The 10145-nt window shown below is 55.0% G+C and overlaps 1 long non-coding RNA gene across 2 annotated transcripts; it reads right to left on the reverse strand.

The window, feature by feature from the left end:
• Positions 1-9106, reverse strand: LOC106732066 (uncharacterized). Of its 2 annotated transcripts, XR_001368327.3 has the most exons (4): positions 8975-9106; positions 6121-6240; positions 5698-5802; positions 1-4531 (listed from the first exon to the last, which is right to left on the reverse strand). It is a non-coding gene; the product is annotated as an uncharacterized LOC106732066 (long non-coding RNA). The 2 variants fall into 2 exon arrangements; XR_012899558.1 differs by having other exon boundaries at positions 5698-6240.
• Positions 9107-10145: the final 1039 nt, after the last annotated feature.

Raw genomic sequence — 10145 nt, forward strand, 5'->3', positions numbered from 1 at the left:
ATAGCGGCTTTCAAATATCTAAAAGGGTGTCACAAGGAGGAAGGAGAAAATTTGTTCCTCTTGGTTTCTGAGGACAGGACAAGGAGTAATGGGCTTAAAGTGCAGCAGGGGAGGTTTAGATTGGACATTAGGAAAAAATTCCTAACTGTCAGGGTGGTCAAATATTGGAATAAATTGCCAAGGGAGGTGGTGGAATCTCCCTCTCTGGAGATATTTAAGAACAGGTTAGATAGACATCTGTCAGGGATGGTGTAGATGGAGCTTGATCCTGCCTTGAGGGCGGGGGGCTGGACTCGATGACCTCTCGAGGTCCCTTCCAGTCCTATGATTCTATGATTCTATGTTCATTGTCTGCTCTTTTTTATCAGGTCTCAGAAAGGAGATGGCCTACAAACATTTTCTGATTGGCCTGCTGGTCCGTGGACTGAAACGAGTTGAGAACCACTGGCCTAAGGGGTCCCACCGGCCGCTGCTGTACTAGGAACCTACGACCCCCCCCCCCCCCCCCGCTGAGTTGGGAGCCCTGCAGGGCTGTGCTGGGGAGGAGAGGCAGCCGGGAATTCCCCTCCCCTTCCCCACGGGTGCTCAGTATCCGGCTGGACAGCTCCCTAGGCCTCGTCCCTTCTGCCCAATTCCCCCCAAATAGCCTGAGGCCAGGAAGCAGGTGGGGGAGCGAGTGGGGGAGGTGGCTGGGCTGAGGCGCGCCCGGGCCCAGGAGGAATTTCCTGGGAGTATCTGGCTGGGGAGGGCTGGGGCCGAGGGAGCCGTCCAGCCAGGGTGCTCTGCTGTTCACCCCCGGGGGAGGGGGAGACGGCTCTGTCCCACTGTCTGCTGGTTACTTCTGGCCACAGGCATCACCCCACCCCCGCCACCAGCCCACCCCAGCAAGTGTTGAAGAACCAGTTGGGCCGGGCTCACCGGGGCAGGCCTAGAACTGGGGTACAGTTGTGCCCCGAACGCTGCTCTGCACAGCGGCATGTGGGGGCCCACACCCAGCCAGACCGAGCGTCCCCCGCCACTGACGCACCAAACAGAGAAAGGCCCCCACCCGCAAACCTCTCCTGCCCCAGCCTGGCCCCCTCCCAAGGACCCTTTGGCCGGTGTACGTCCGTGACCCAGCCTGCCCCTCCCTCAGCGTGGAGAGAGCTCCCCGGCCCTTCTGACCCTCGCCAGGACCTAGCCCAAGCGCTGGTTTCGGGCAGATGGATTGGCTACCGACAGATCAGTCATACGTCATTGTAACCAAGGCAACGGGCGTGTTGTTGAGTGACAATCCCTGATTTTCCTTGTCCGCTGCGATGTTTTGTGCCCTGGGGCTGGAGCGCCCAGCCTGTCCCATCCCCACAGCCCCCAGCCCTGCCTGGTGTGTGCATGGCAGGGGTCCCACCGCTCCCAGCCCCTATTTGTGCAAAGCTACCAGCAGTCTTGGATGGAGGCTAGAAGCGGGGGGCGTGATCACATGGCCCTGCAGTGTCAAGGCAGCAGCGCAGGACCCGTCTGGGGCAGGTGGGTGATTAGCTCCTTCAGCGTCCGCTCTGCTCCCCGACGGCCTATTGACTTGCTGGCCAAACTGTGGCCTTTTGCCTGGTTCTCCGCGTTTGGGGTTGGGGTCTCACCCGCGTTCCCAGCGCCGGGTGCAGACGTGGTTCATGCAGACAATAGACCAGCATAGCCACGAACTTGTAGCCTCTGCCATGACACCTCACATGACACATCCTGCGCTGAATACAACCGTCGTCAGGTCGCCACAATCTCCCCATGAGGAACACGGGCCCAGGCCCACAGCGCTGCCCAGAGCCATGGGGATGGGCTTTGTGGGACACCTTCCAGGGGCCGATTCAAGCAATACAATTGAATGTGGGGTCTACACTGGCCCTGCACTTACTCTGCAGAAGAGAAGAGTGAGGGGGGATTTGAGAGCAGCCGTCAGCTCCCCGAAGCGGGTGGAGAGAGGCTGTTCTCGGTGGGGGCAGGGGGCAGAACAAGGAGCAATGGGCTCAAGTTGCAGTGGGAGAGGTCCAGGTTGGATATTAGGAAAAACTGTTTCCCTAGAAGGGCTGGGTTCCCTGGGGAGGGGGTGGAATCTCCATCCCTAGAGGTGTTTCAGTCCCAGCTTGAGACAGCCCTGGCTGGGCTAGTTGAGTCGGGGTCGGTCCTGCTTTGGGCAGGGGCTGGACTCGGTGACTCCCGAGGTCTCTGCCTGCCCTGGGCTTCTAGGATTCTGTGATTCTTTGTGAGCAAACCTGAAGAGCTGTGGCACCAAGAGTGGCACTGAAGTGTGGACAGCGCCTCTTTGGCCCCCGAGAGCTGCCTCGCCCCTAAGCCCTGTGAGGTGGCCCAGGCGCTGGAGTTGGCTGCTGGCCCTCGCTCACACGTCCTGGGCAGGGAACCAATTTTCCCCCAGAGCAGACTGGCTTGCACCTTGGGCCTTTTGTGCCACTTTGCAGCATCCGGTCACTTGCGAGGACACCGGGCACATGCCACGTAACCACGTCCCCCCGTGGCAGGGCTCTGGGTACTGGGGAGCCTGGTCCGGGCAGCAGGGCAGGTCGGACTCCAGGGCTGTTTCACTTTGGTCTGGGGGGGAGAGACCAGCTGATCCAGAGCCCCCCTTAAACATGACCCCTCTATTCCCTGCGATGGGTCCAGCTCCTCCGACCCACTGGCAGCATCCCCCAGGGAGCCAGCCCTGCACTCAGGGCTCAGAGCACCGGAGCAGGGCCAGGCCCAGGGCTCCCCGGATTGGACCATGGGGCGGAGGGTCACTGGTCCATTGCCCCACCGCACAGTGGCAGTTGAGGCCACGCCTGCAATTTCCTTTGTAATCTCACCGATCTGGTCCGTTAGGCCGCAGCCTGCACCGAGCTGAGATAACAAAGTGCCGGCTCATCGCCTCTGGGCCGCGAGGGAAATGGGGGGGGGACAGTCACTGCTCTCCGGTGACCGGGTCCCTCTGACTCTCCCTGCGCCCCGGTGTTCAGCCTGTGGTCCCCCTGAGCCCCGATCCCTTGCAGCGGGCTCTGTCTGAGCCAGCCACTGCCCCTTCTGTGTGTGGGGCACAGCCTGTCCCTGCCTCGCGAGGCCCTTTGCATTTCTCTTCCCTCCTATTGGCCTCGGGCCACGGCTCCAGCGGGGCCAGGTCACTGGCAATTCGGAGCCCGTGTTACCTTCTGTGCTCAGGCCTCTCGGCCCCGCAGCTTCGCCTTGGCCCCCTGCCTTGTGCCGAAGGATTTCCCCCGACACGTGTCTCTGTGCATCCCAGGGCTGGCCCTGCCCCGGCTGCTCCTCTGCCCCCCGGACGTTTCACGGCTCGGACAGACCCCCTGGCTCCAGGCAGTTGCTCAGGGCCTCCCCCATCCCACCCTCCTGGCACAGCGCCCAGCCCAGCCGGAGAGGACTGGGGCGACCACCTGCCTTTCCCCCAGCCCTGTGGCTTCTCTCTGCCCGGTGGGACGGCCGCCCAAGAGTCCTTCTCGCCGCTGCCAACCCGGCGCTGGACTGGGCCCCCTGCAGAAAGTCAGTTCCCAGCAGTGACCTCGGCTCGGCCTTGTCCACTCGGCACCGGCCCCAGGGCCATCTGGCCGCCGACAGAGGCTGGGGGTGAGTCTGGGTCAGTGGCCAAGGGCCCCTGGTTGGACACTTCTGCCCCAGCCTCCCCCATGGAGGTCTGCCTGATCCCAGCCTCCCCTGTGCAGGGCTGCCTGGCCCGTCCCCTGACGGACTCCACCTCTGTGCTAACTGGCTGGGATGAACGTGGGTCTCTCGCAGGCCCCGAATGATGAGGAGCCGCTGTCTGGGGAGGAGCAGGACCGGGCGGTACCCCTCCCCCCCACTCCCGCACTGGGCATGTGTTCCTCTGGGCTCAGTGGAATTACAGCGACAGCACCCCATGGGCCCCCTCCCCCATCTGTGCAGGGGGCGTGGGACGAGTAACGGGAGTGGAGAACACCCGGCCCCCTGGCCACCCTCCTCCCCAGGGGCAATGCAGGGATCTTGCCTCCCCCCCGACTTGTCTGCTAGTGATTCCCTGGCCGGAGGCTGTGCCTGCTCCCACTGAGCCGCCAAACCAGCAGGAGCTTCTGCCAGCCGGGCTGTCTGGTCCCCCAGAGCCCAATGGTACCTCGTGAGCTCTGTCCGGGACCCGTTCCTACCCAGCCCCATCACGCCTGCCTGGGACGCCTTTCCACTGGCCCGCCTGTCCGTCTGTCTGGATCGACCTACGCTGGACAGACACCGGGCAGGGATGGTCCAGTCGGGGCTGGGTCCTGCCGGGGGGGCAGGGGATGGGGTTCGATGCCTCTCCAGGTCCCTGCCCGTTCTAGTGTCTGTGGTTCTACGATTCTCTGATTCTCCCTGGTGCTGCCAGTCGGCTCCCGTCCGCCACATCGCGCAGCCCGGCCCCGCGCCAGGGTGATGTGAAACGGCTTTAAACCCGCGCCCCTGAATTGACCACGGCTTGTAGGGTCAGGACCAGGTCCTCAGTGAGCACGTGCCAGGCTCCCCAGGGCAGCAGGCTGGGAACTGCCCTTGTCTGTGAAGACAGAGGCACAGAAAGCCTTGAGACTGCAGCTTTCCCCACAGCATCTGTCTCTAAGGGTACGTCTACACTAGCTCGTTAGTTCGAGCTAGGTAGGCAAATGAGGGCAACCAGAGTTGCAAATGAAGCCTCGGATTTAAATATCCCAGGCTTCATTTGCATGTTCCCAGGAACCGCCATTTTTAAATCCCCCTTAGTCCGAACTAACTGCCCGGGGCTAGAGGCAGCAGTTAAACGTTAATTTGAATTAACTCCTTAGTTCGAATTAACTGTTACTCCTCATTCCATTGTGATTCTGAGAGATAAACAGACTCATTATCAGTTGCCCTGAGATATGCCCCCCCCCCAAAGACCGGTTCCGCGCTGCCACCACCCAAGTGATGGAGAAAATATAAAATAAAAGCCCTTTTCCAGAGAGAGCTCACTTGGGATCTCCCCCCTGGGGTACAGGTCTCAGCTGCCCCAACCTCTGTTTTGCTTAGAGTTGGGAAACCAGGGGGAATCCGCAGACACCACTGGACTCTGCCCTTGTAACTAGGCACCTAATCCTCAGGACACAACAATCAACCAAGACCCGTTAATTAGAATAAAAAGAAAACTCCTCCATTATCAAAACCAAACTGCTGTTGCAAGCACAGTGAATGGCCAGGTGGCAAATAGCCACAATTGACACAGGCTCAGGGAAAGTCCCTGGGCTGGAATCCTCAGTTACAAAAGAAAGACACAATTAGCCAGCTCAGACAGGATTTCCAACCCCCAAACAAGGAAACAGTAAACCCTGGCGGACTATCTAACCTTTTCCCTACCGACACATTTCAAGAAGTCTGTTCTTGGAGAGAGAAGCGTCTCCCATCCCCTCAATACGTGGGAGAAACTGCTCAGATCTCACAGACAAGAGAGAAACCTCTTTCCCCGTTTGAAATTCCTACCTGCCCTTTTATTGGCTGACTGCCCAAATCCCCCCCCCCCCCCCACGTAGGTGTATCTCCAGTTGCTTAACCCTTTCTCGCTCTTCAGGTAAGTCAGACTCTCCTTAGCATTTATGACAGACGGTAATGGGGGAGGGGAGGCAGAGATTCCCACGGAGCAGTTCAAACCAAACCACAAAACACAGAAAAACGCCCTGAACGCGACTGGATTCACTTCCCCCCTTTACTTACTTCCTGTCTCCTCCTTCCTCAGTCCACTCCCATGCCCTGAATTCCAGGGGGGCAGGTCGTCCTGCCTGGGTTTCAGTCATTCTGCCAAACAACTGGCCACATTGCCTGACAAATTCCAAATCAAAATTATATAGTTATAAAATAATAGGTACAATACAATTCATCGGCAAACATTGATATAGATATAAACCTTTACAAAACAATTACTACTGATGTTTATAAGGACACACCCCATACTATAACTACTGCGGTACCACAAAAAATATTAATGTTATTCTTATCCACAATTTTTTTTTATGTGGAGGAGAAAAGAAAAGAATTGTTGCAACAAAACATAGTTTGGTCACGTGACTCAAACATAAAAAGAACATCAAACTAATATAACATAGTAGTGACAAAGAAACAAGTGACAGACAAGTTGACCTTTATCATAGCGACGAATCATACCACCAAAGGATCAACCGTTGTTGTTGTTGTTTGAAGCCAGTTTGGGAATCCTGTCGGTTAAACCATTCGCTGTTCTGGATTTACCTGCGGATTCGCCTGTAAGAGAGGTCTGATAAATTAATTGGGAGCTTTAACCAAAGTGAGTGGGTAACTCCTAGATCTGTATCTGTTTCAGATTCAAAATCAAAACCAAACAGTTGAGGAGATCAGCATAAATGATTTAATATACGAAGGGGAACTCCTCAAACCTACAATTAGAGTGTAGGAATAAACCAAGTTTAGGTTTCCCCAACTCTCTCTGTGTGAAGACCTAGGGTGGAGCCTTCCCTGAGGAAACCTTTTAAAGGTGCCAGCATGTGTTAGGAGGTACGTCCGACAATTAATCAGACAATTGGGGAAGGTACAAATCTGACAATAATGCCCCATCCCAAAACCGTTCTTGTTTTGAGGGGAACTGTTAGTGTCCCTTCAAATAACAGCAGGTTTTGTATGTAGTTTATATAAAAGCAATTTGCTTTGCCCACTTCCTCTGCCTTCTCCAACTGACACTTAAAAGCATACATCGCTTTTCTTTTCCCGCTTCTGAATTCCCTCTTTCCTGGCATTTGGGCTTTCAATTCACTGCTTGCCATTTTCCAAAATAACATGAACTGTTCCTCCAAGATGTCACACCGGATTTTGAACCTTTTTATTTCCCCTATTTCTTTTATTTGCTTCTGCCAAAGCCATCTGATAGAGCCAGACGGATCCCTCTTTTCCCCACAACTGACGGACAACCCGAAGTCACTGCATAGCAATTCCTTGGAGAACTAGCCCCACCACGAGGTGAACCAAGGCGGCCGCCCCAGTATCTAAACGATACTCATCCAGTGGTGGTGCCGGTATTTCTATAGGGGACCCCCCCTTGCCGGCTCCTTCTCTGCGGTGACCATACCGCACTCCGGATGTTTTAATGGACAACGGCCTTTTTCTTGACCCGTAACCAGATGCAGGCTGCGGTTATCCAAGTCAAGTGTACATCCCTGTCTACCCAAGAAACTGGACCCTAACAAATTACCTGGTGGGTCTCTCTCATAGTGAGCAGCACAAAAACATGGTTCTTTTGTACGCTGCCGATTTTTACCGGGATGGGTTTGGACATTACAACAGTAACTTGGTATCTTCCCGCTGCGGCTAATGTTCTGGTTTGACCAGAGGACCATGGTGAGGACAAAGGGCTTTTGGAATGTATTCTACTGATGGCTGTCCCGGTATCTATAATGAATGTTACGTGGTGGCCCCCAATCACAGCCGATACCGGGGGTCTTCCATTGCCATCTGTACCCAAAGACACAGCACACGGGGCCTTTTGGCGTCATGCCAAGTAGCTGGCATGCACGGGTAGGAATCCTTCAGCCTTTTCCAGCTCCTCCAACACATCCTCCTCCTCAGGCCAAGTCTGCATCAACCGAGGCCACTGGTTGGCCCGAGGATTTGGTTTGGGCTAAAGTCAATTCACTTAGACTGACACGGAGTTCCTGCAATTCCCATTGCATATCCCAGAGCATCATCGTAACTGCGGCTCCTCCCGAGTTTGGATGTGGCGGTGCTGACTGGAATTCGTGCACCAGGGCTTTCCGCACAGCACTTGCAAAATGGTTCGGGCATTCCCACGGTTCCCCCGAGACCGTGCGGGAGGGGGTGCCACCAGGACACACAGTGCAGAAAATTGTATCTGCTGCTGGTGCACATGCAGATAGCAGAGCAGTAGCGTGAGAGGAGTAGAACAGGAAGAAGGCAGAACCGAGATCCCACAAAGTTCTGGCCCACGCGAGGGGTATGGGGCACCATCTGAGCTCTCTGCCTCAGGGGCCAAAATGTCGTGGGCTGCCCCGATTCCTTTAACCTCTCAGGGCTCTTAGGGTACGTCTACACTTGCACCCTGGTTCGAACTAGGGATGCAAATGTAGGCAACCGAAATTGCTAATGAAGCGGGGATTTAAATATCCCACGCTTCATTAGCATGGATTCACCGGCGCGTTACTCCGCTTAACAGCTATTTCGGAAGTGAAGGCGCACGCCGGGATGCGGTAGTTCCAACCAAACCCCTTGGTTCAAACTAACGTTACTCCTCATTTTTCACTAGCGCTTCAAAGAAAACGTCCCGAAAATAGAAGGCCAGGGGGTTAGTGTCCTCCTCTTCCCTTGAAAGCCACTCTGATCGCAAATCAAGACGGTTAGACCGCCAGCCGCTGGGTCCGCGAGTGCTGGGGAACACACTCCAGCCGGCACGGGGCCGTGGTCCACGAGAGCTCAGGGGACTAACGACAGAAGGGGAAAACCCAGGCGAGGGTTTTCTGGATACTGGCCGCTGGCTCCATGCCCACAAAACAGCTCCCCCACCATCACACAGGACGGGTTCTCGGATCCAGACACAACCACTTGTTAATAACTAATTAATGGCCAATTAACAAATAGTTTCCCCTTAGCACAAAGGAATTCCCTACTCGTGAGAGTCTAGTAACTAGTCAATAATACCCAAGGAGGATGCCCTCGAAGTGCCATGAGGGGTCCTTTCACAAATATTTACAGTTGCCCAGGGAACTAGTCTCCTCAGGGAACTAATGGGTAGGAGACAAGTAGTCACTCGCAAGGCATGCCACATGAGTTTGAGGGTCAAGACCTTGGGTGCACCTTGGTGTCTATGCCTACCACTCCCCCCCTGGGGGACATAGTCCCCTGATTGCAGAATTACTCAGTTAAGAAAAATAGAAGCAAGGTAAGTAAGGTTGGCACATCCACAAACTCCTCAATTTCATAAGAGAGGGAATGTCCATTCATATCTCCTTACCATCTCCTGACATCAGCCCTTCCAGAACAATCTTAGGTGTTAGCTCATCATCTTTCTCATTTCCTTCATCTTCCCCGTCATCACCCAGAGCCATCCTTCTGCCCTTCCAAGGATGACATCTTCTCCTCCATATCCCCCTGGGCTGGGGTCCTACTTTTATATCAAGTGACGCCTACGAGAACATGTTTTATGCATATTCAGTACGCGGTGTTTCTAATGCTGAAGTGGTTTTTTCCTATTGGTCAATATATCATTGCTCTCAACTTATTATCATATACGTCAACTAGTTGCTATGGGTCTTTGTGGTTCTCTGTCGCAACCTGTGTCCTATTTGCTCAACTCAGCCTGAACCAATTATTTGGGACTTATATTTAATAATACAACTGCTGAATCTGAGGGTCTTGTTCCCGCCATCCTGTGTGGCTGAACGGTCCAGGCCTAAGTTTCCTTTTCTCAGGCCTGGGAAACCATAAATAAGGTCTGACGGGTATCTGGGCGAGACCGGGTCCCAACCACGGAAGTCTGCAAAGCTCAGCTCCTGTTGATCTCGCAAACGGCCTGTTGCAGCCTGGACAAAAGATTAAATATAACCCCATGTTCCTGGACCCGGACTGTGAGCTTACGGATGTTCTCTCATTCACATGGAAGCCTGCCCTGTAACTGGCTGCAATGCAGACATGGCACTCATTAGAAAGTGCATTCAGAGGCTGGACTCTAGAGCAGGAGCCACTAACACAGCAGCGCTCAACTTCTAACCCTAACCCTCCCCCAAGGACTTGAGCGCTGCTGTGTTAGTATTAGCGGCCTTCACAAACTCGGGCAAACAGAAGGCCTAGTGTATTACACCCGAGCCCAGACATCAAGGGGCCTACGGGAAGGCTGAGGGCAGCTTGTAGTAGATTTCTTGCATTAGAGTTTTAACTATTCCCGAATTAATCAAAATGAACACAAACATATTATTAGCATGACAGGAAAGTAACTTGATAGGCTGCAGGCGCTCGGTGGGTGAACGGGGGAGACTGCAGCTCGGCCCCGCACAAGGCCTCCGGGGACAGTTGCCTCGCAGTGACCTGTCCCCCTCCCCTCCCCCTCTCCAGCACCAGCCACTGCCGGCCTCCCGGGCCCTGAAATTGGTGCTGGAGCTCATTGCACCACTCAGGCCAGGCCGTGC

This window comes from Pelodiscus sinensis, unplaced genomic scaffold (genome assembly GCF_049634645.1).
Source record: "Pelodiscus sinensis isolate JC-2024 unplaced genomic scaffold, ASM4963464v1 ctg58, whole genome shotgun sequence".
Lineage (NCBI taxonomy): Eukaryota > Metazoa > Chordata > Testudines > Trionychidae > Pelodiscus > Pelodiscus sinensis.